Source organism: Mytilus edulis, chromosome 14, assembly GCF_963676685.1.
Source record: "Mytilus edulis chromosome 14, xbMytEdul2.2, whole genome shotgun sequence".
Taxonomy (NCBI): domain Eukaryota; kingdom Metazoa; phylum Mollusca; class Bivalvia; order Mytilida; family Mytilidae; genus Mytilus; species Mytilus edulis.
The window spans coordinates 22,873,089-22,895,058 of record NC_092357.1 but is presented as its reverse complement, the minus strand read 5'-3'; positions in this window follow the sequence as shown (position 1 = coordinate 22,895,058).

Sequence of the window (21,970 nt, the reverse complement as noted above, 5' to 3'; positions counted from 1 at the left end):
TGGTTAATATAGTTAAGATATTAAATTTTTGTACTTGAATAGTTTTCTTTATGATCGTTTATATGCCGAATCTAATATATTCTTTGTTCTGATTTAAATGGCGTTTATCTTATTTAATATCTATGTATACATTCATCAAAATCAGATATGCTGGAAAATTGTAAGGTCAAATTTAGATTATAAATTCTGTTATCTGAGGAAGACGATTGAGGTAAATTTTTAATTTTTAATATTTGATTATCTGTATTGATAATCAATTCAAATATTACTCAATATAAGTTGATTCTGAGTCTATTCTTCTAACGTAATATTGTCCCACATTAATGTAAACAAAACAATACTTCAAGTTTGTCAATTAAGATAAAGGAGAAATATCATTTACGAAAAAAACACGCCTTGGAAAAAGATAAAAACAAAACGAAACACACAATTAGAAATGGGGGATTTTCTGGTAGGGGAAGAGGTTTCAGAAAATAACCTGAATTGGAAACAAATCTTGCTCAAGATAAGTAAAACTAAAGGTCTAAAATGCAAACACACAAATGATTGTGTACCAAAGAAAAGTAAATATTCTTGCATCGAAGCAACTGAAAAAATAAGTATGAAAATAAAAGTTCCGTCCACTGAAAATTCCCCTTTAATCCTTCCCCATTAAATATCAAATAGTCGTCCCCTAAAACAAGAAAATAAATGTAGACTCTTTGAGTAGAGAATCAAATTCATGATGTCTTCCTATTATCATAAAAGCAATTTTAAAAGTCCTTGGAAACCATAACTATAAGGTCCTCGTGACTGATTGCGAAATTCTTGTTTGTTTTGGGTAGCTCGCTGATCTTTGACATCTTTAATTTGTTAAATGAAAGAAAAAAATATACTTCTTTACAAATCGTCTATTGATACCTACTTTTTTTTACCATCAAAATTGAACGCGACTGTTGGTGTTAAACGCCATTATTAGCACGCTAGGCTATACCATGCATGGCGGCTACTTTATTGTTAATGATCTATAGCGGAGTACCTTCTTGTCTTCACGCAGCATTGAATATTTTTTGGTGTTAACACGCCACAGACTGATTCTTTAGCTTTATCGGGGCGGCTCGTTTTTGTTAAAGAAGGAAGGCGGACCACCTACTGTTTACATGCAAGATTGAAGGATTGTTGGTATTAAACGCTAACCTCAGTTTGTTGGGGGCTTTATTTTTTTATGTTAACTGAGGGAGATGGATTTACTACTTGCCTACTTCAAATTAAAACAGCATATGGCTGCCTGATTTTTTTTTAAGTTATTCATATAAGGTCATTTGAAAACTGGTCTAATATATAGCCTTTCCATATGGCCTACATTTGTACATGATGATTTATTTGGAGCCGTATTTCACATTTCAGCTAAACTAGATATAGGGAAAACGGTAGTATTTAATTTTCCCAGCATTAGGTTGGCCTTTTGTGTACCCAAGGCAGGTGAAGGAAGTCAAATTAGGAGCACTGTGATTGGATGTAAGGGTACAATATATTTTTTTATTTATCTATGAATAACTGCAGTGTGTATATTTACAACATAAATTTTGAAACCTATTGAAATATTTTGTAGAGAATTATTTGAAAAGACTTGCAAAATTTTACAAATTTGGTGCAAAATGACGGTGGGCATGGATAACATAAACAAGCTCCGTTGGAAGTTGGTCATGACACTATTTGGCTTTTATTTTTAAAACACAATAATAAAGTACTAACACAACATAACTGTTTTATCAAGGTTTTTATCTTAAAAAGTTGTAAATTTAGAAAATGTTAATATTGTCGCCTATGGCAGAATAAATAGTACCGTTTTTCCTGTAGTAAAAACATGTGATCGTCATTATCGGAATAGAAAACCGAATAAAATGCATAAGGGACAATATTTCCGTTTTACAACATACATTTACTATCAGCTTATTTTAAAGAATTACACGTAGTTATATATTAACATTGAATACAAGCAGTACTTAGTCTATAGTCTATAATATCAATTACGGCGAAGACATTAGTATAATTTACACAAAAGTATAATTTACACAAACTCATTTTGTTTTCTAAACATTATGTGCTATTTGCAAATCTTATTTTTATTTGTTTTAAGTTATGGCTTTTTTTCTCTTTTTTTTTAGGGGGGGGGGGGGGGGGGGGGGGTGCTGATTGTCATATTCTTTGTTTTATTCGTTGCCTGTCTTTTTGTCAAATAGCCCCAGAAAACATTTTGTTAAGTAAATGAAGCGGAAAGTCGTGGAAAGTAACAATTGGTTTTCTATTCCTCTCCTTAGCGTTGTTGTAAATATTTATTGATCTATAACAGTTTGATTAATTTTAGGTGATAATATTTAATGCATATAGGAGAAAAAAATTAACAGTGAATTTCGAAGGTTTATGTATCTGATATAATATCTAGAAATTATAACCCATGCTTTGCTACCAGTACAAGAACTTTTAAAAATAAATATTAAACCACTTCAAGTTCCAATTCATGTTTAAATGAACTTTTTTTTTATGCCAGAATTGCTTACAGATTTCTTTTAGTCGACTTAAGGCATACAAAGTGGAAAGAAACATTATTCAAACATAAAAGAGTTGTTTTATAGTTTTTGAAGAACTATTATTATATCTTATCAATCTTTTATAACAAGACTTAAGCGTTCAATAACTGCATATTTTTAAATTACTAGGAAAGTATTGCGAGCTGTATACACGATCTTTATTATATTGTTAAAAACGTTTCTATGAATAAAAGAAAATGTGGGATATATACCAATTAGACAGTAACACAACAGTTACCACACACCCCGTAAAAAAAAGAGGAAAAACACAAAAGTTAGATAAATAAATTAATGAATACAGATATGTGATCGCAAAAATGTTACATATATACATGTATTGCAACGCATGCTTGTACTTGTAGGTTACTATAAAAGTAAAAAATTAGGTGCTTACATGTTTTTCGTATAAAACAAAAGTTTTCGATATACAGTTGTAGTTCTGTCCTCCGTGGACAAGATAGCAAGATTAATTAGTTCTTTAATTTAGTATTCATCTTTATAACCTCTTATCAACATTTACATGTAACAATATTGGAAATTCACTTGTCCCATTGTATCTTATATTTCGTTGCACAAGTGACTGTAAATGGATGGGGGTCTTCGTGGGGTCTTCATTTCTGTATTTTGGATTTTTTTAAGACAATTTTCTCTTTTCTTTATTTTTGTTGCCAATTGTTCCTTTTTTTGATATTCTAGCACCTTAGTATTTTCTTCTTTTCTTTTATAACTTACCCATTCTGCCCTATTCATTAGTAAGTTGGTCTGTTAATCTATTATAGTCTGTAAACCTCATTCAGACCCCTCTTGCATGCTACATTACCCCCTTGACTTTGATTTACGATGCTAGTATTATACATTTGAGTTTATTTATATCTTTTTTTCTGTAAGACATAAAAGTTTTGTAAATTTACGATTAAAAATTATGTAATTCTTTTAAGCATTTGATTTTATTATATGATAATCTATTCAATGCAAAACAAATATCTTTAGACAATTTTAGTCTATAAATATTTATATTATCTAAGAAGAATTACCTCTGGCGATTCCCTTTCTAAACAATTGTATGTACCGCTAACAATATTTTGTAGGAGCATATCATGTTTCGATGGGGCCGTGCGTCCGTCCTTTCCAAATAGGGTCAACGTTTGGTTTTAAGGTAGTTTACTATGAAGTAGTACATGTAGTAACATCAAATGATTTAAAAATGTGTGTTTCGACAGTGTTAAATAAATGTCAAGTGTAAGGGAGGCAATCCAATATTTTTGTTGTATGTAATTAAGGTCTTTCCTTTTACAAAAGGGAAAGACCTTACTGTATTTCTTCTGTTTATTATTATTAGGTCTTTCAACCTTTCAGTTGAAAGACCTATAGGTTTTGTTCTGATTATTATTATTATTAGGTCTTTCAACCTTTCAGTTGAAAGACCTATAGGTTTTGTTCTGATTATTATTATTATTATTAGGTCTTTCCACTTTTCCGTGGAAAGACCTATTGGATTTCTTCTGATTATTATTATTATTATTATTATTATTTTTTTTTTTTTTCTTCCGCCTAATTTGTTTCCTTCGCTGTTTTTTTGTTTCGCAAGATGTCGTTTAGATTTTTGGAATATGATATCGAACAGTTTATACGCTTTTGAAACCAACTCGTTTAAACCGAATACTTTCCCAAATAAGAGTTATCTCCCCGAACACTGTTTTTCTTGTTATCTCTAAGGCTTCGCAACCGTATAAGAAACCGACAAATTTATTTTTCCAAATTGCTCGTTATATCCTTAGGATGTTCTGTTTTATTTTGACCGAAGCCGTATATAGATTCCATATGACAGTTATCCCCCCTTTTATGTTTGATATAAGAATTTGCATTTCTAACTGGTAAACCATAAGTGATAGAGACCTAGGGTCTTTTGATTTGAGGTCCTTGGTTCAAAAAAATGAAAATAAGGTCAAGGTCAAAGGTCAAGGTCATATTATAAATTTTGATTTTGGCTTATTTTCACTTATTTTCAAAAGCTGTATAACTTATCACCAAATTATTTTTACTAAATTGTTAGTTGCGACATGTCTAAACTTATAAATTTTGGTTGAAAGGGTGCGTAGACAATAAATGGGAGTTTTCGCCCCTCTTTTGTTTAGAATTATACGTAAAGTGATATTACTCATAAACCATACATATTAAGGAACTAGTGTCTTTAGGTTTGAGATCCTTAGTCTATGACCTTGGAATTGAGGTCAAGGTCATAGGTTAATTGGACGTTCTAGATTTTGACCTTTGCTCCAAATTCATATTTAGACATCATAAAGTCATAGGAACTGACATATCAACTGAATTTTTAATATTTTCACATCAAAATATGTTGTAAGTGGTGGAAAGACCATCAATGGTTCTCTGAACAATTGGTTTTTAATTATTTTTTTTTTTCTTCCGCCAACTTTTTTTACCTTCGCTGTTTTTTTGTTTCGCAAGATGTCGCTTAGATATATGGTATATGATATCGAACAGTTTATACGCTTTTGAAACCAACTCTGCTTAACCGAATACTTTCCCAAATAAGAGTTATCTCCCCGAACACTGTTTTTCTTGTTATCTCTAAGGCTTCGCAACCGTATAAGAAACCGACAAATTTATTTTTCCAGATTGCTCGTTATATCCTCAGGATGTTGTGTTTTATTTTGACTGAAGCTATCCGGAGACTCCATATGAGAGGTATCCCCCCTTTTGTATATGATATAAGTGATATGCATTTCTAACTGGTGAACCATAAGTGATAGAGACCTAGGGTCTTTTGATTTAAGATCCTTGGTCCAAAAAAATGAAAATTAGGTCAAGGTCAAAGGTCAAGGTCAAATTCTAAATTTTGATTTTGGCTTATTTTCACTTATTTTCATTAACCTTATAAGATATCGACAAATTATTTTTACTAAATTGTTAGTTGCAACATGTCGTAACTTATAAATTTTGGTTGCAAGGGTGCGTAGACAATAAATGGGAGTTTTGGCCCCTCTTTTATTTAGAATTATGCGTAAAGTGATATTACTCATGAACCATACATATTAAGGAACTAGTGTCTTTTGATTCGAGATGTTTAGTCTATGACCTTGAAATTGAGGTCAAGGTCAAAGGTTAATTGGACGTTCTAGAGTTTGACCTTTGCTTTAAATTCATATTTATACATCATAAAGCCATAGGAATTGACATTTTCAACTGAATTTTAATATTTTCATATCAAAATAGATCTTTATTAGTTGAAAGACCTTCAATTGTTCTCTGAACAATTGGTTTTTAATTATTATTTTTTTTTTCTTCCGCCAACTTTTTTTTCCTTCACTGTTTTCTTGTTTCGCAAGATGTCGCTTAGATTTTTTGAATATGATATCGAACAGTTTATACGCTTTTGAAACCAACTCTGCTTAACCGAATACTTTCCCAAATAAGAGTTATCTCCCCGAACACTGTTTTTCTTGTTATCTCTAAGGCTTCGCAACCGTATAAGAAACCGACAAATTTATTTTTCCAGATTGCTCGTTATATCCTCAGGATGTTGTGTTTTATTTTGACTGAAGCTATCCGGAGACTCCATATGAGAGGTATCCCCCCTTTTGTATATGATATAAGTGATATGCATTTCTAACTGGTGAACCATAAGTGATAGAGACCTAGGGTCTTTTGATTTAAGATCCTTGGTCCAAAAAAATGAAAATTAGGTCAAGGTCAAAGGTCAAGGTCAAATTCTAAATTTTGATTTTGGCTTATTTTCACTTATTTTCATTAACCTTATAAGATATCGACAAATTATTTTTACTAAATTGTTAGTTGCAACATGTCGTAACTTATAAATTTTGGTTGCAAGGGTGCGTAGACAATAAATGGGAGTTTTGGCCCCTCTTTTATTTAGAATTATGCGTAAAGTGATATTACTCATGAACCATACATATTAAGGAACTAGTGTCTTTTGATTCGAGATGTTTAGTCTATGACCTTGAAATTGAGGTCAAGGTCAAAGGTTAATTGGACGTTCTAGAGTTTGACCTTTGCTTTAAATTCATATTTATACATCATAAAGCCATAGGAATTGACATTTTCAACTGAATTTTAATATTTTCATATCAAAATAGATCTTTATTAGTTGAAAGACCTTCAATTGTTCTCTGAACAATTGGTTTTTAATTATTATTTTTTTTTTTCTTCCGCCAACTTTTTTTTCCTTCACTGTTTTCTTGTTTCGCAAGATGTCGCTTAGATTTTTTGAATATGATATCGAACAGTTTATACGCTTTTGAAACCAACTCTGCTTAACCGAATACTTTCCCAAATAAGAGTTATCTCCCCGAACACTGTTTTTCTTGTTATCTCTAAGGCTTCGCAACCGTATAAGAAACCGACAAATTTATTTTTCCAAATTGCTCGTTATATCCTCAGGATGTTCTGTTTTATTTTGACCGAAGTTATCCGGAGACTCCATATGAGCGTTATCCCCCCTTTTGTATATGAAATAAGTGATATGCATTTCTAACTGGTAAACCATAAGTGATACAGACCTAGGGTCTTTTGATTTAAGATCCTTGGTCCAAAAAAATGAAAATTAGGTCAAGGTCAAAGGTCAAGGTCAAATTCTAAATTTTGATTTTGGCTTATTTTCATTTATTTTCATTAACCTTATAAGATATCGACAAATTATTTTTACTAAATTGTTAGTTGCGACATGTCGTAACTTATAAATTTTGGTTGCAAGGGTGCGTAGACAATAAACGGGAGTTTTCGCCCCTCTTATATTTAGAATTATGCGTAAAGTGATATTACTCATGAACCATACATATTAAGGAACTAGTGTCTTTTGATTCGAGATGTTTAGTCTATGACCTTGAAATTGAGGTCAAGGTCAAAGGTTAATTGGACGTTCTAGATTTTGACCTTTGCTTTAAATTCATATTTATACATCATGAAGCCATAGGAACTGACGTTTTCAACTGAATTTTAATATTTTCATATCAAAATAGATCTTTATTAGTTGAAAGACCTTCAATTGTTCTTTGAACAATTGGTTTTTAATTATTAGGTCTTTCAACCTTTCAGTTGAAAGACCTATAGGTTTTGTTCTGATTATTAGGTCTTTCCACTTTTCCGTGGAAAGACCTATTGGATTTCTTCTGATTATTATTATTATTTTTTTTTTTTTTTTTTTCTTCCGCCTAATTTTTTTCCTTCGCTGTTTTTTTGTTTCGCAAGATGTCGCTTAGATTTTTGGAATATGATATCGAACAGTTTATACGCTTTTAAAACCAACTCTGCTTAACCGAATACTTTCCCAAATAAGAGTTATCTCCCCGAACACTGTTTTCCTTGTTATCTCTAAGGCTTCGCAACCATATAAGAAACCGACAAATTTATTTTTCAAAATTGCTCGTTATATCCTCAGGATGTGCTGTTTTATTTTGACCGAAGCTGTATATAGATTCCATATGAGAGTTATCCCCCTTTTATGTTTGATATAAGAATATGCATTTCTAACTGGTAAACCATAAGTGATAGAGACCTAGGGTCTTTTGATTTGAGATCCTTGGTCCAAAAAAATGAAAATAAGGTCAAGGTCAAAGGTCAAGGTCATATTATAAATTTTGATTTTGGCTTATTTTCACTTAATTTCAAAAGCCGTATAACTTATCAACAAATTATTTTTACTAAATTGTTAGTTGCGACATGTCGTAACTTATAAATTGTGGTTGAAAGGGTGCGTAGACAATAAATGGGAGTTTTCGCCCCTCTTATGTTTAGAATTATGTGTAAAGTGATATTACTCATAAACCATACATATTAAGGAACTAGTGTCTTTAGGTTTGAGATCCTTAGTCTATGACCTTGAAATTGAGGTCAAGGTCATAGGTTAATTGGACGTTCTAGATTTTGACCTTTGCTCCAAATTCATATTTAGACATCATAAAGTCATAGGAACTGACATATCAACTGAATTTTTAATATTTTCACATCAAAATATGTTGAAAGTGGTGGAAAGACCATCAATGGTTCTCTGAACAATTGGTTTTTAATTATTATTATTATTATTATTTTTTTTTTTCTTCCGCCAACTTTTTTCACCTTCGCTGTTTTTTCGTTTCGCAAGATGTCGTTTAGATATTTGAAATATGATATCGAACAGTTTATACGCTTTTGAAACCAACTCTGCTTAACCGAATACTTTCCCATATAAGAGTTATCTCCCCGAACACTGTTTTTATTGTTATCTCTAAGGCTTCGCAACCGTATAAGAAACCGACAAATTTATTTTTCCAAATTGCTCGTTATATCCTCAGGATGTTCTGTTTTATTTGGACCGAAGCTATCCGGAGACTCCATATGAGAGTTATCCCCCCTTTTATATATGATATAAGTGATTTGCATTTCTAACTGGTAAACCATAAGTGATAGAGACCTAGGGTCTTTTGATTTAAGATCCTTGGTCCAAAAAAATGAAAATTAGGTCAAGGTCAAAGGTCAAGGTCAAATTTTAAATTTTGATTTTGGCTTATTTTCACTTACTTCATTAACTTTATAAGATTTCGACAAATTATTTTTACTAAATTGTTAGTTGCGACATGTCGTAACTCATAAATTTTGATTGGAAGGGTGCGTAGACAATAAATGGGAGTTTTTGCCTCTCTTATATTTAGAATTATGCGTAAAGTGATATTACTCATGAACCATACATATTAAGGAACTAGTGTCTTTTGATTCGAGATGTTAAGTCTATGACCTTGAAATTGAGGTCAAGGTCAAAGGTTAATTGGACGTTCTAGATTTTGACCTTTGCTTTAAATTCATATTTATACATCATAAAGCCATAGGAACTGACATTTTTAACTGAATTTTAATATTTTCATGTCAAAATAGATCTTTATTAGTTGAAAGACCTTCAATTGTTCTTTGAACAATTGGTTTTTAATTTTTATTTTTTTTCTTCCGCCAACTTTTTTTTCCTTCGCTGTTTTTTTGTTTCACAAGATGTCGCTTAGATATAAGGTATATGATATCGAACAGTTAATACGCTTCTGAAACAGACACCGCGTAACAAAAAACTTTACCTTGTAAGAGTTATCTCCCTGAACACTGTTTTTCTTGTGTCCTCTAAGGCTTCGCAACCGTATAAGAAACCGACAAATTTATTTTTCAAAATTGCTCGTTATATCCTCAGGATGTTCTGTTTCATTTTGACCGAAGCTATCCGGAGACTCCATATGAGAGTTATCCCCCCTTTTATATATGATATAAGTGATATGCATTTCTAGCTCGTAAACCATAAGTGATAGAGACCTAGGGTCTTTTGATTTAAGATCCTTGGTCCAAAAAAATGAAAATTAGGTCAAGGTCAAAGGTCAAGGTCAAATTCTTAATTTTGATTTTGGCTTATTTTCACCTTTTTTCATTAACCTTATAAGATATCGACAATTTCTTTTTACTAAATTGTTAGTTGCGACATGTCGTAACTTATAAATTTTGGTTGCGAGGGTGCGTAAACAATAAAAGGGAGTTTTCGCCCCTCTTATATTAAGAATTATGCGTAAAGTGATTTTACTCATGAACCATACATATTAAGGAACTAGTGTCTTTTTATTTGAGATGTTTAGTCTATGACCTTGAAATTGAGGTGAAGGTCATAGGTAAATTGGACGTTCTAGATTTTGACCTTTGCTTAAAATTCATATTTATACATCATTAAGCCATAAGAACTGACATTTTCAACTGAATTTTAATATTTTCATATCTAAATAGATCCTTATTGGTTGAAAGACCTTCAATTGTTCTTTGAACAATTGGTTTTTAATTATTATTATTATTAGGTCTTTCAACCTTTCAGTTGAAAGACCTATAGGTTTTGTTCTGATTATTAGGTCTTTCAACCTTTCAGTTGAAAGACCTATAGGTTTTGTTCTGATTATTATTATTAGGTCTTTCAACCTTTCAGTTGAAAGACCTATAGGTTTTGTTCTGATTATTATTATTATTATTATTATTAGGTCTTTCCACTTTTCCGTGGAAAGACCTATTGGATTTCTTCTGATTATTATTATTATTTTTTTTTTTTTTTTTCTTCCGCCTAATTTTTTTCCTTCGCTGTTTTTTTGTTTCGCAAGATGTCGCTTAGATTTTTGGAATATGATATCGAACAGTTTATACGCTTTTGAAACCAACTCTGCTTAACCGAATACTTTCCCAAATAAGAGTTATCTCCCCGAACACTGTTTTCCTTGTTATCTCTAAGGCTTCGCAACCGTATAAGAAACCGACAAATTTATTTTTCCAAATTGCTCGTTATATCCTCAGGATGTGCTGTTTTATTTTGACCGAAGCCGTATATAGATTCCATATGAGAGTTATCCCTCCTTTTATGTTTGATATAAGAATATGCATTTCTAACTGGTAAACCATAAGTGATAGAGACCTAGGGTCTTTTGATTTGAGATCCTTGGTCCAAAAAAATGAAAATAAGGTCAAGGTCAAAGGTCAAGGTCATATTATAAATTTTGATTTGGGCTTATTTCACTTATTTTAAAAAACCGTGTTACTTATCGACAAATTATTTTTACTAAATTGTTAGTTGCGACATGTCGTAACTTATAAATTTTGGTTGAAAGGGTGCGAAGACAATAAATGGGAGTTTTCGCCCCTCTTATGTTTAGAATTATGGGTAAAGTGATATTACTCATTAACCATATATAATTAAGGAACTAGTGTCTTTAGGTTTGAGATCCTTAGTCTATGACCTTGAAATTGAGGTCAAGGTCATAGGTTAATTGGACGTTCTAGATTTTGACCTTTGCTCCAAATTCATATTTAGACATCATAAAGTCATAGGAACTGACATATCAACTGAATTTTTAATATTTTTACATCAAAATATGTTGTAAGTGGTGGAAAGACCATCAATGGTTCTCTGAACAATTGGTTTTTAATTATTATTATTTTTTTTTTTCTTCCGCCAACTTTTTTTACCTTCGCTGTTTTTTTGTTTCGCAAGATGTCGTTTAGATATTTGAAATATGATATCGAACAGTTTATACGCTTTTGAAACCAACTCTGCTTAACCGAATACTTTCCCATATAAGAGTTATCTCCCCGAACACTGTTTTTATTGTTATCTCTAAGGCTTCGCAACCGTATAAGAAACCGACAAATTTATTTTTCCAAATTGCTCGTTATATCCTCAGGATGTTCTGTTTCATTTGGACCGAAGCTATCCGGAGACTCCATATGAGAGTTATCCCCCCTTTTATATATGATATAAGTGATTTGCATTTCTAACTGGTAAACCATAAGTGATAGAGACCTAGGGTCTTTTGATTTAAGATCCTTGGTCCAAAAAAATGAAAATTAGGTCAAGGTCAAAGGTCAAGGTCAAATTTTAAATTTTGATTTTGGCTTATTTTCACTTACTTTCATTAACTTTATAAGATTTCGACAAATTATTTTTACTAAATTGTTAGTTGCGACATGTCGTAACTCATAAATTTTGATTGGAAGGGTGCGTAGACAATAAATGGGAGTTTTTGCCTCTCTTATATTTAGAATTATGCGTAAAGTGATATTACTCATGAACCATACATATTAAGGAACTAGTGTCTTTTGATTCGAGATGTTAAGTCTATGACCTTGAAATTGAGGTCAAGGTCAAAGGTTAATTGGACGTTCTAGATTTTGACCTTTGCTTTAAATTCCTATTTATACATCATAAAGCCATAGGAACTGACATTTTTAACTGAATTTTAATATTTTCATGTCAAAATAGATCTTTATTAGTTGAAAGACCTTCAATTGTTCTTTGAACAATTGGTTTTTAATTATTATTATTATTATTATTATTTTTTTTTTTCTTCCGCCAACTTTTTTTACCTTCGCTGTTTTTTTGTTTCGCAAGATGTCGCTTAGATATATGGTATATGATATCGAACAGTTTATACGCTTTTGAAACCAACTCTGCTTAACTGAATTCTTTCCCAAATAAGAGTTATCTCCCCGAACACTGTTTTTCTTGTTATCTCTAAGGCTTCGCAACCGTATAAGAAACCGACAAATTTATTTTTCCAAATTGCTCGTTATATCCTCAGGATGTTCAGTTTTATTTTGACCGAAGCTATCCGGAGACTCCATTTGAGCGTTATCCCCCCTTTTGTATATGATATAAGTGATATGCATTTCTAACTGGTAAACCATAAGTGATAGAGACCTAGGGTCTTTTGATTTAAGATCCTTGGTCTAAAAAAATGAAAATTAGGTCAAGGTCAAAGGTCAAGGTCAAATTTTAAATTTTGATTTTGGCCTATTTTCACTTATTTTCATTAACCTTATAAGATATCGACAAATTATTTTTACTAAATTGTTAGTTGCGACATGTCGTAACTTATAAATTTTGGTTGCAAGGGTGCGTAGACAATAAATGGGAGTGTTCGCCCCTCTTATATTTAGAATTATGTTTAAAGTGATATTACTCATGAACCATACATAATACAGACCAAGGGTCTTTTGATTTGGGATCCTTGGTTTATGACCTTGAAATTGAGGTCAAGGTCATAGGTTAATTGGACGTTCTAGATTTTGACCTTTGCTTGAAATTCATATTTATACATCATTAAGCCATAGGAACTGACATTTTCAACTGAATTTTAATATTTTCATATCAAAATAGATCTTTATTAGTTGAAAGACCTTCAATTGTTCTTTGAACAATTGGTTTTTAATTATTATTATTAGGTCTTTCAACCTTTCAGTTGAAAGACCTATAGGTTTTGTTCTGATTATTATTATTATTATTATTATTTTTTTTTTTCTTCCGCCAACTTTTTTTACCTTCGCTGTTTTTTTGTTTCGCAAGATGTCTTTTAGATATTTGAAATATGATATCGAACAGTTTATACGCTTTTGAAACCAACTCTGCTTAACCGAATACTTTCCCATATAAGAGTTATCTCCCCGAACACTGTTTTTATTGTTATCTCTAAGGCTTCGCAACCGTATAAGAAACCGACAAATTTATTTTTCCAAATTGCTCGTTATATCCTCAGGATGTTCTGTTTCATTTGGACCGAAGCTATCCGGAGACTCCATATGAGAGTTATCCCCCCTTTTATATATGATATAAGTGATTTGCATTTCTAACTGGTAAACCATAAGTGATAGAGACCTAGGGTCTTTTGATTTAAGATCCTTGGTCCAAAAAAATGAAAATTAGGTCAAGGTCAAAGGTCAAGGTCAAATTTTAAATTTTGATTTTGGCTTATTTTCACTTACTTCATTAACTTTATAAGATTTCGACAAATTTATTTTACTAAATTGTTAGTTGCGACATGTCGTAACTCATTGATTTTGATTGGAAGGGTGCGTAGACAATAAATGGGAGTTTTTGCATCTCTTATATTTAGAATTATGCGTAAAGTGATATTACTCATGAACCATACATATTAAGGAACTAGTGTCTTTTGATTCGAGATGTTAAGTCTATGACCTTGAAATTGAGGTCAAGGTCAAAGGTTAATTGGACGTTCTAGATTTTGACCTTTGCTTTAAATTCATATTTATACATCATAAAGCCATAGGAACTGACATTTTTAACTAAATTTTAATATTTTCATGTCAAAATAGATCTTTATTAGTTGAAAGACCTTCAATTGTTCTTTGAACAATTGGTTTTTAATTATTATTATTTTTTTTTTTCTTCCGCCAACTTTTTTTACCTTCGCTGTTTTTTTGTTTCGCAAGATGTCGTTTAGATATTTGAAATATGATATCGAACAGTTTATACGCTTTTGAAACCAACTCTGCTTAACCGAATACTTTCCCATATAAGAGTTATCTCCCCGAACACTGTTTTTATTGTTATCTCTAAGGCTTCGCAACCGTATAAGAAACCGACAAATTTATTTTTCCAAATTGCTCGTTATATCCTCAGGATGTTCTGTTTCATTTGGACCGAAGCTATCCGGAGACTCCATATGAGAGTTATCCCCCCTTTTATATATGATATAAGTGATTTGCATTTCTAACTGGTAAACCATAAGTGATAGAGACCTAGGGTCTTTTGATTTAAGATCCTTGGTCCAAAAAAATGAAAATTAGGTCAAGGTCAAAGGTCAAGGTCAAATTTTAAATTTTGATTTTGGCTTATTTTCACTTACTTTCATTAACTTTATAAGATTTCGACAAATTATTTTTACTAAATTGTTAGTTGCGACATGTCGTAACTCATAAATTTTGATTGGAAGGGTGCGTAGACAATAAATGGGAGTTTTTGCCTCTCTTATATTTAGAATTATGCGTAAAGTGATATTACTCATGAACCATACATATTAAGGAACTAGTGTCTTTTGATTCGAGATGTTAAGTCTATGACCTTGAAATTGAGGTCAAGGTCAAAGGTTAATTGGACGTTCTAGATTTTGACCTTTGCTTTAAATTCCTATTTATACATCATAAAGCCATAGGAACTGACATTTTTAACTGAATTTTAATATTTTCATGTCAAAATAGATCTTTATTAGTTGAAAGACCTTCAATTGTTCTTTGAACAATTGGTTTTTAATTATTTTTTTTTTTCTTCCGCCAACTTTTTTTACCTTCGCTGTTTTTTTGTTTCGCAAGATGTCGTTTAGATATTTGAAATATGATATCGAACAGTTTATACGCTTTTGAAACCAACTCTGCTTAACCGAATACTTTCCCATATAAGAGTTATCTCCCCGAACACTGTTTTTATTGTTATCTCTAAGGCTTCGCAACCGTATAAGAAACCGACAAATTTATTTTTCCAAATTGCTCGTTATATCCTCAGGATGTTCTGTTTCATTTGGACCGAAGCTATCCGGAGACTCCATATGAGAGTTATCCCACTTTTATATATGATATAAGTGATTTGCATTTCTAACTGGTAAACCATAAGTGATAGAGACCTAGGGTCTTTTGATTTAAGATCCTTGGTCCAAAAAAATGAAAATTAGGTCAAGGTCAAAGGTCAAGGTCAAATTTTAAATTTTGATTTTGGCTTATTTTCACTTACTTTCATTAACTTTATAAGATTTCGACAAATTATTTTTACTAAATTGTTAGTTGCGACATGTCGTAACTCATAAATTTTGATTGGAAGGGTGCGTAGACAATAAATGGGAGTTTTTGCCTCTCTTATATTTAGAATTATGCGTAAAGTGATATTACTCATGAACCTTACATATTAAGGAACTAGTGTCTTTTGATTCGAGATGTTAAGTCTATGACCTTGAAATTGAGGTCAAGGTCAAAGGTTAATTGGACGTTCTAGATTTTGACCTTTGCTTTAAATTCCTATTTATACATCATAAAGCCATAGGAACTGACATTTTTAACTGAATTTTAATATTTTCATGTCAAAATAGATCTTTATTAGTTGAAAGACCTTCAATTGTTCTTTGAACAATTGGTTTTTAATTATTATTATTATTCTTCCGCCAAACTTTGACGAAGTTAGCAGCCCAAACCGTAAGACGTGTCGCTTTCATGTTCACACTTTGTATCGGTGTCATGAATACCTATCTGGAACTCACCCTGTTAGTCGAAATATTTTGTCGGTTCGGAGTAATTCCTCCGAAACCAAAAAACCTTGTTATCGTTCCAACACCGTAACCATAATAGGTAGAAAAAAAACAAAGGGTGAAATTTGTTCAGGACCAGACCCCAGTTCTTCGTTACATTTGGATCGAAAAGATTCAACGACTCATTGGTAGGGTTATGCCCCTATGAAAATTAACCGGTGTCGGTGGACCACCAAAACTCAGAAACCGTAAGTCGTAGAGACCTAGGATCTTCACCATTCATCATCAATTCTTGTATCTTCGAAAAATATCTCAAGGTCAAATTTGTATGTTGACCTTGACCTTTGACCTTACACCTTGTTTTGGATTAATCTCAGCAACCATTATACTTACAGAAGTTTTAAATAGTGGAAAATGTTTGGGTCATTACCGCGCAACTTTGTTACATTTTGACCGAAGAGATTTGACCTTTTTTTAAGGGGCATAAAGCCTGTTTTAGGTTTCTGAAAACACAAAATCAGCTTTTTCTATATAACCAAAGGTCCTAGACCCTTGGGGTCTTCAGTAATGGCATTGGGGACTAATGACCTTGCCAAAGGTCAAAAGGTCAAAGGTCAAGGTCATGTCCCAGAGTGCGAATTTAGTGTTTTTAACCTTATATAAAGGATTTTTAGTGTGTTTTCGAGCTTTTTAAGGTTGACCTTGACCTTTTCAATACATTCTACGTCTGTTGGATTATGTATTTTACATTACAAAAGGAAAGACCTCTCAATTGTTCAAGAACAATTGACAGTTTAATTTTAAATGTATTTCTCATTTAAATTGATCTTGGATCTTATTATATGTAGCATATTTTTAAAGCTAACATTAGAGTATTTCTATAATGTGCATGCTTGATCTTAATTTCTATTAATTGCGCATGTACAGCGCGTGATTTAATACGAAAGACTCCAAAACGGGGAGCAAAATAAAAGGGTATATTGGTCCTTCTATTGCAGGTAGCTGAGGGCAAAACAATGTTCCACCAAAATGTTATAGGCCATAATTATTTAATACATTTTAGGAAACAAATACTACATTTTAAGTCATGTGAGAAAAAGTATAAAAATATTTGATGAAATGTAGGAAGAAGCCTTATTTTCTGCATGTCTAAATATCTTTGAAAGATAAGATGTCATTTTATAAAAGATTTTCCCGAAAACAGGTCAATCTTCACTATGTTTGTCCCGTCGCACATACCAAACAGTATCCTGTTGCTATTGTTCTCAGTTGTTTAGCTAGACTAAGTTATAAAACCAGGTTTTTAATACACCGTTTCCAACTTAAGAAAATGCCTGTACCAAGTTAGGAATATGATTACCCATTCGATTGCTTAGTTTGAGTTTTTGATATTGCCATTTACTAAGAAACTTTCCGTTTTGAATTTTCCTTGGAGTTCGGTATTTTTGTAATTTACTTGTTACCTCAATCAGATGAGGTCAACTTCTTGGCAATACAAATAAAAAAACAACAACCTTTCAAGTTCAGTCCTTTAAACATTAGTTATAAAAGAACAAAATAAAGAGTACGTTTTGTTGTAAGTACCATCAATTTTTCACAACTTGATTTTAATACTTTAATATATCTTATATTTAAGACCGATTGAACGAGAAAAAAGAAGCTAAGTTTTATATCACAGATATAAAAACATACTACAATGAAAATAAAAAATACCGAACTCCACGGCAAATTAAAAAAAGGCGCCCAAACAACAAACTGACAAAACCAAGTGCTATCATTAAACTGATTATGTGACACATAATTACTATATCACAGACACGCATTCCTCGAAGAAAATGGTGTAGTAAACCTGGTTTTATAGCTACATGTAGTTAAACATCCCTCTTGTATGATAATTGTTTTTAGCTGCGTTGTATTGACAAAATTGAATAACCAAATCAGTCAGACATAATACGGTAATGCGAAAATGATTAGGATCTAGCAGCCAGAAACTGAGTAAATCTACACCACTTACATGTATTATATAAAACAACTAACTAAACAAATTCGAACAGACATACATGTACAGATTAATCCAACAATGACGCGAATATGCCAGATTAAAAGTTTGTAACCCAGACGCGTTTTTCGTCTACAAATTAGCTGTTTAATCTATAAAAAAAGTAAAAGCTGCAAGTCCGATTTTCAAAAGCCAGTAAAGACACCGATTCCTTACACAGAAAGTAATCATAAAAATAGCGGGCTATAGGTATGAATATCTTCTCCGTCTTACGCTGTTCTATGATAGTGGAAGATTTTAATAACACCTCACGTAGAATGTTTTAGCTTTTTCGTCCTATACTGTTAAGATAGCGAAACATTGAGTAATAATTCAATAACACCTCACGTAGACTGTTTTAGCTTTTTCGTCTTTCGTTTTAAGAGAGAGAAACCTTGAGGAATATTTTAACACCTTACGTAGAATATTCGTATCTTCCCTTGCTGACACTAGTCTATGATAGAGGGACGTTAAAGAAGAAAGAAAAAAACACACCTTACGTAGAATGTTAGTATCTTTTCCGTCTCAGCCTAATCTAAGATGGCGGAAACGTATGGAAGATTTGAATAACTTCTCATGTAGAAATTTTGTATTTTTTCCGTCTTACACTGATCTAAGATGTCGGAAACGTATGGAATATTTGAATAAATCCTCATGTAGAATTTTTGTATTCATCCCGTTTTCGTCTATTCTAAGAACGTTATGGAAAAACACCTCACATAGAATGCTTGTATCATCTTCGTCTTATACTGTTCTAAGAGAAGCCTCAAGGAACATTTCAATACCAGCTCACGTAGAATTGTTGTATCTTCTCCGTCATACACTGAATATAAGATAACAGAACTGTATAAATTGTTTTCAATAAGTACTCGCGTAGAATATTTGTATCTTCTCCTATTTACACTGTTCTAAGAATTAGGAACCTTATGGAAAATTTGGATAATCCTCCGTCTTATACTGTAAAACATTTATAGAAGATTTGAATAATTCCTCACGCTGAATGTTTGTATCTTCTCCGTCCTACCCTGTTCTAAGAGCGGCACATAATAGAAGATTTCATTAATTCTTCAAGTAGATTATTTTAAGGTAAAGTTTTTACGCTCATCTGCGAACTATTTGCAGTTTCTGCAATAATCCCTTCATTTTATACTGTTCAAGATACTGCAATCTTTGCAATCTTATTTTTGATTTCAACAACTCCTCACGTAAACTATATTCCTGTGCAATGTCCACGCTTATATGAGCTCTCTTTATAGCTTCTGTAATGTTACCATGTCTAAAAAAGAAATCAGTCTTAACCATGTAATAAACAAGCTTTTGTACGGTTGGTAAATTGTCAAAATTATTTTCCAACATTTCGATGTACAGACTGGCTTTTGGTAAGTCAATCGGTTTCTGATGTATCCTTTCAAAATATTCACCACAGTTCAGACTAAGACGTGTAATTAGGGACCACGCCAAGGCTTTGTCTTCAAGAGATTGTCCGCCACCTCTCTCAAAACTTTCAAAATATTCCAAAGATTTGTGAGCCATTTGCAACGCTTTTTGAGGTCTGCCTAATGCAATATAATACCTGGAAAGGTCAAAATATAAATATCCGATAGAATCATGTATACGAACGTCATGGTCACTGAATCTGAACATAAAACTGAATCCATGCTGTAAAATATTTTTCATTTCAATTAACTGCTTTTGCTTGAGCAGAAGCCATGTGCTATATGTAATGATTTTACATAGTAGTCGGTATGGAGAGGATGTGGCTTCTATCATTGTTATTGCTTCTTTCAGTTGGTACTCTGCTAGAGCGAACTTTTCGGAGAACAAAAAATCACATCCTAATAATGCATGCAAATAACATTTGTGGTCTACAGTACTACATCCACTAGGTTCCAAATCAGTTCTTGAGTTGACAAACTGATTTAATCTTATCATATAAGTGTTCTCTGTCCAAAACATTCCTGGTCTTTGAGAAACTGTTTCTTTAATACAAAATATCAGATTTATCAAGCGATCATGCAAATTAAAGTCTTCTCTTGATATACATTGTATTGTTCTAGTCTTTACCCATAATTTCATTCCATTTTCTATGAATACACCATTATTTCGAAAAGCTGGAAACACTACTTTGAACTCACGATGGGTAATATCTTTTAGAATTCCGAGTGCATACTGTAAATTCAGGCATAATACATATTCTTTTGATTTTTCATCGTCACTATTAGGTGTTATTTTTGTTTCGAATTTTCCTATTATCAATCCAATATAGCTGTAAGACAAATCTGCATTCTGACTGGAGATAACATTCCCGCTGTCTCCTGGCTGAATAAATGAACAATTCTTGACTGGTTTCACTAGAAAATGAATATCTGTATGTATATCGTTTTCTATGTGCTCTTGTTCCGTTGCAACCTGTGCAACTCCAAAATGAACTGTTCCTGTCTCATTCAGACCTTTTGTTCGGACAGTTGAACAATACAACTTTTCCGAATTGCACATGAATAGTTTACTATTTGTGTTCCATTCCACGAACACAGTGGTTAAGCATAGGTTATGGCAAACGTCAACGTCAATTTCAACAATGCTTACATCGTGGTTTATATTCATTGAACCAGTTTCTATTACTTTTCCAAATTTTACCAAATCACAATTTCCGTCTCTCAAATAAACTAACATATCACTAGATTGTGATGTGACGTGTTTACTTGTGACACCATATAAAGTATGGTCCTCTGCAGCTAGAAATATGCCAACTCTACCATATCTCTCCATACTTGACTCGTATTGTTTCCTACATTTATCTGAAAGTGATATAGTTGCAATGTTTTCATTTTTTATTATCATTTTTCGTTTCCTATTTCTTTTTTTTTGTATTTGTTTTTTTTTTTAAATTTGTTTTTTTGACGTTTTGTATAAAAAATAGTTTAAATATTTTTCAAAACACCCCGGGTACAGTGTCACCTTAGGTTTTTTCGACACACTATTTTTTTAACAGTAACAGACAGTCAACATGCCTATCTAGTATTATCACTAGTATCAGGGCATTGACACGAACTTCTAGCTATAAAAGTAAACGTTATATTTACAGTACCATTTAAAACTAATAACTCGCGCAGGAGACACGAATATATTCCACGCCCTTGCCATGTAAATGAGTCTTAATTGGAAAATTACCGATAGATATGTGAATATTACGCTGTAAAACTTAATTATCGACCAGGCTTAGTGCTTCAAAAATTAAGAACAAACGCATGCAATTGACAAGGTAATGTGACAGCTGGAGGATTGCATCAATGTTAGACTAATCTGTGGAGCTCGTATGAAAAAGTAAAATAATAAAAATATCAAATTTCAAGAATATTTCAAATATAAAAGTCCCTTATCTAATAACAAAATCAAAATCAAATGGAAAACAATGTCATAATCTTGACTTTGTAAAGGTGTCAAATAGGTTGCTGAGCACTTAAAATAAAAGTTCAGAAACGTTGTTCCTAAAACTGACAATGCAAAAAATACCCGAGGAACTTGATTGATTGTTTGTTGCTTAACATCATATGGAAATAATTCCTTGCATGTTCAGGGCGGAATCAAATTAACGAAACATACAATATGTATGTTCGGCAACAAAGGCCGTTCGGAATGAAGGTCGGGACATGTAGACGGCCACAAGCAAAATAAGGGTATACAGATTGTTACAAACATTTTGTGTGCGACAGTCCATCTACGGACCCCTTACTAGGATTCTCAAAATGCATAAATCGCGGCATTCTCTTATCACGATACCTGCGAACTTGTACAGCCTGCATGCACAAACAAAC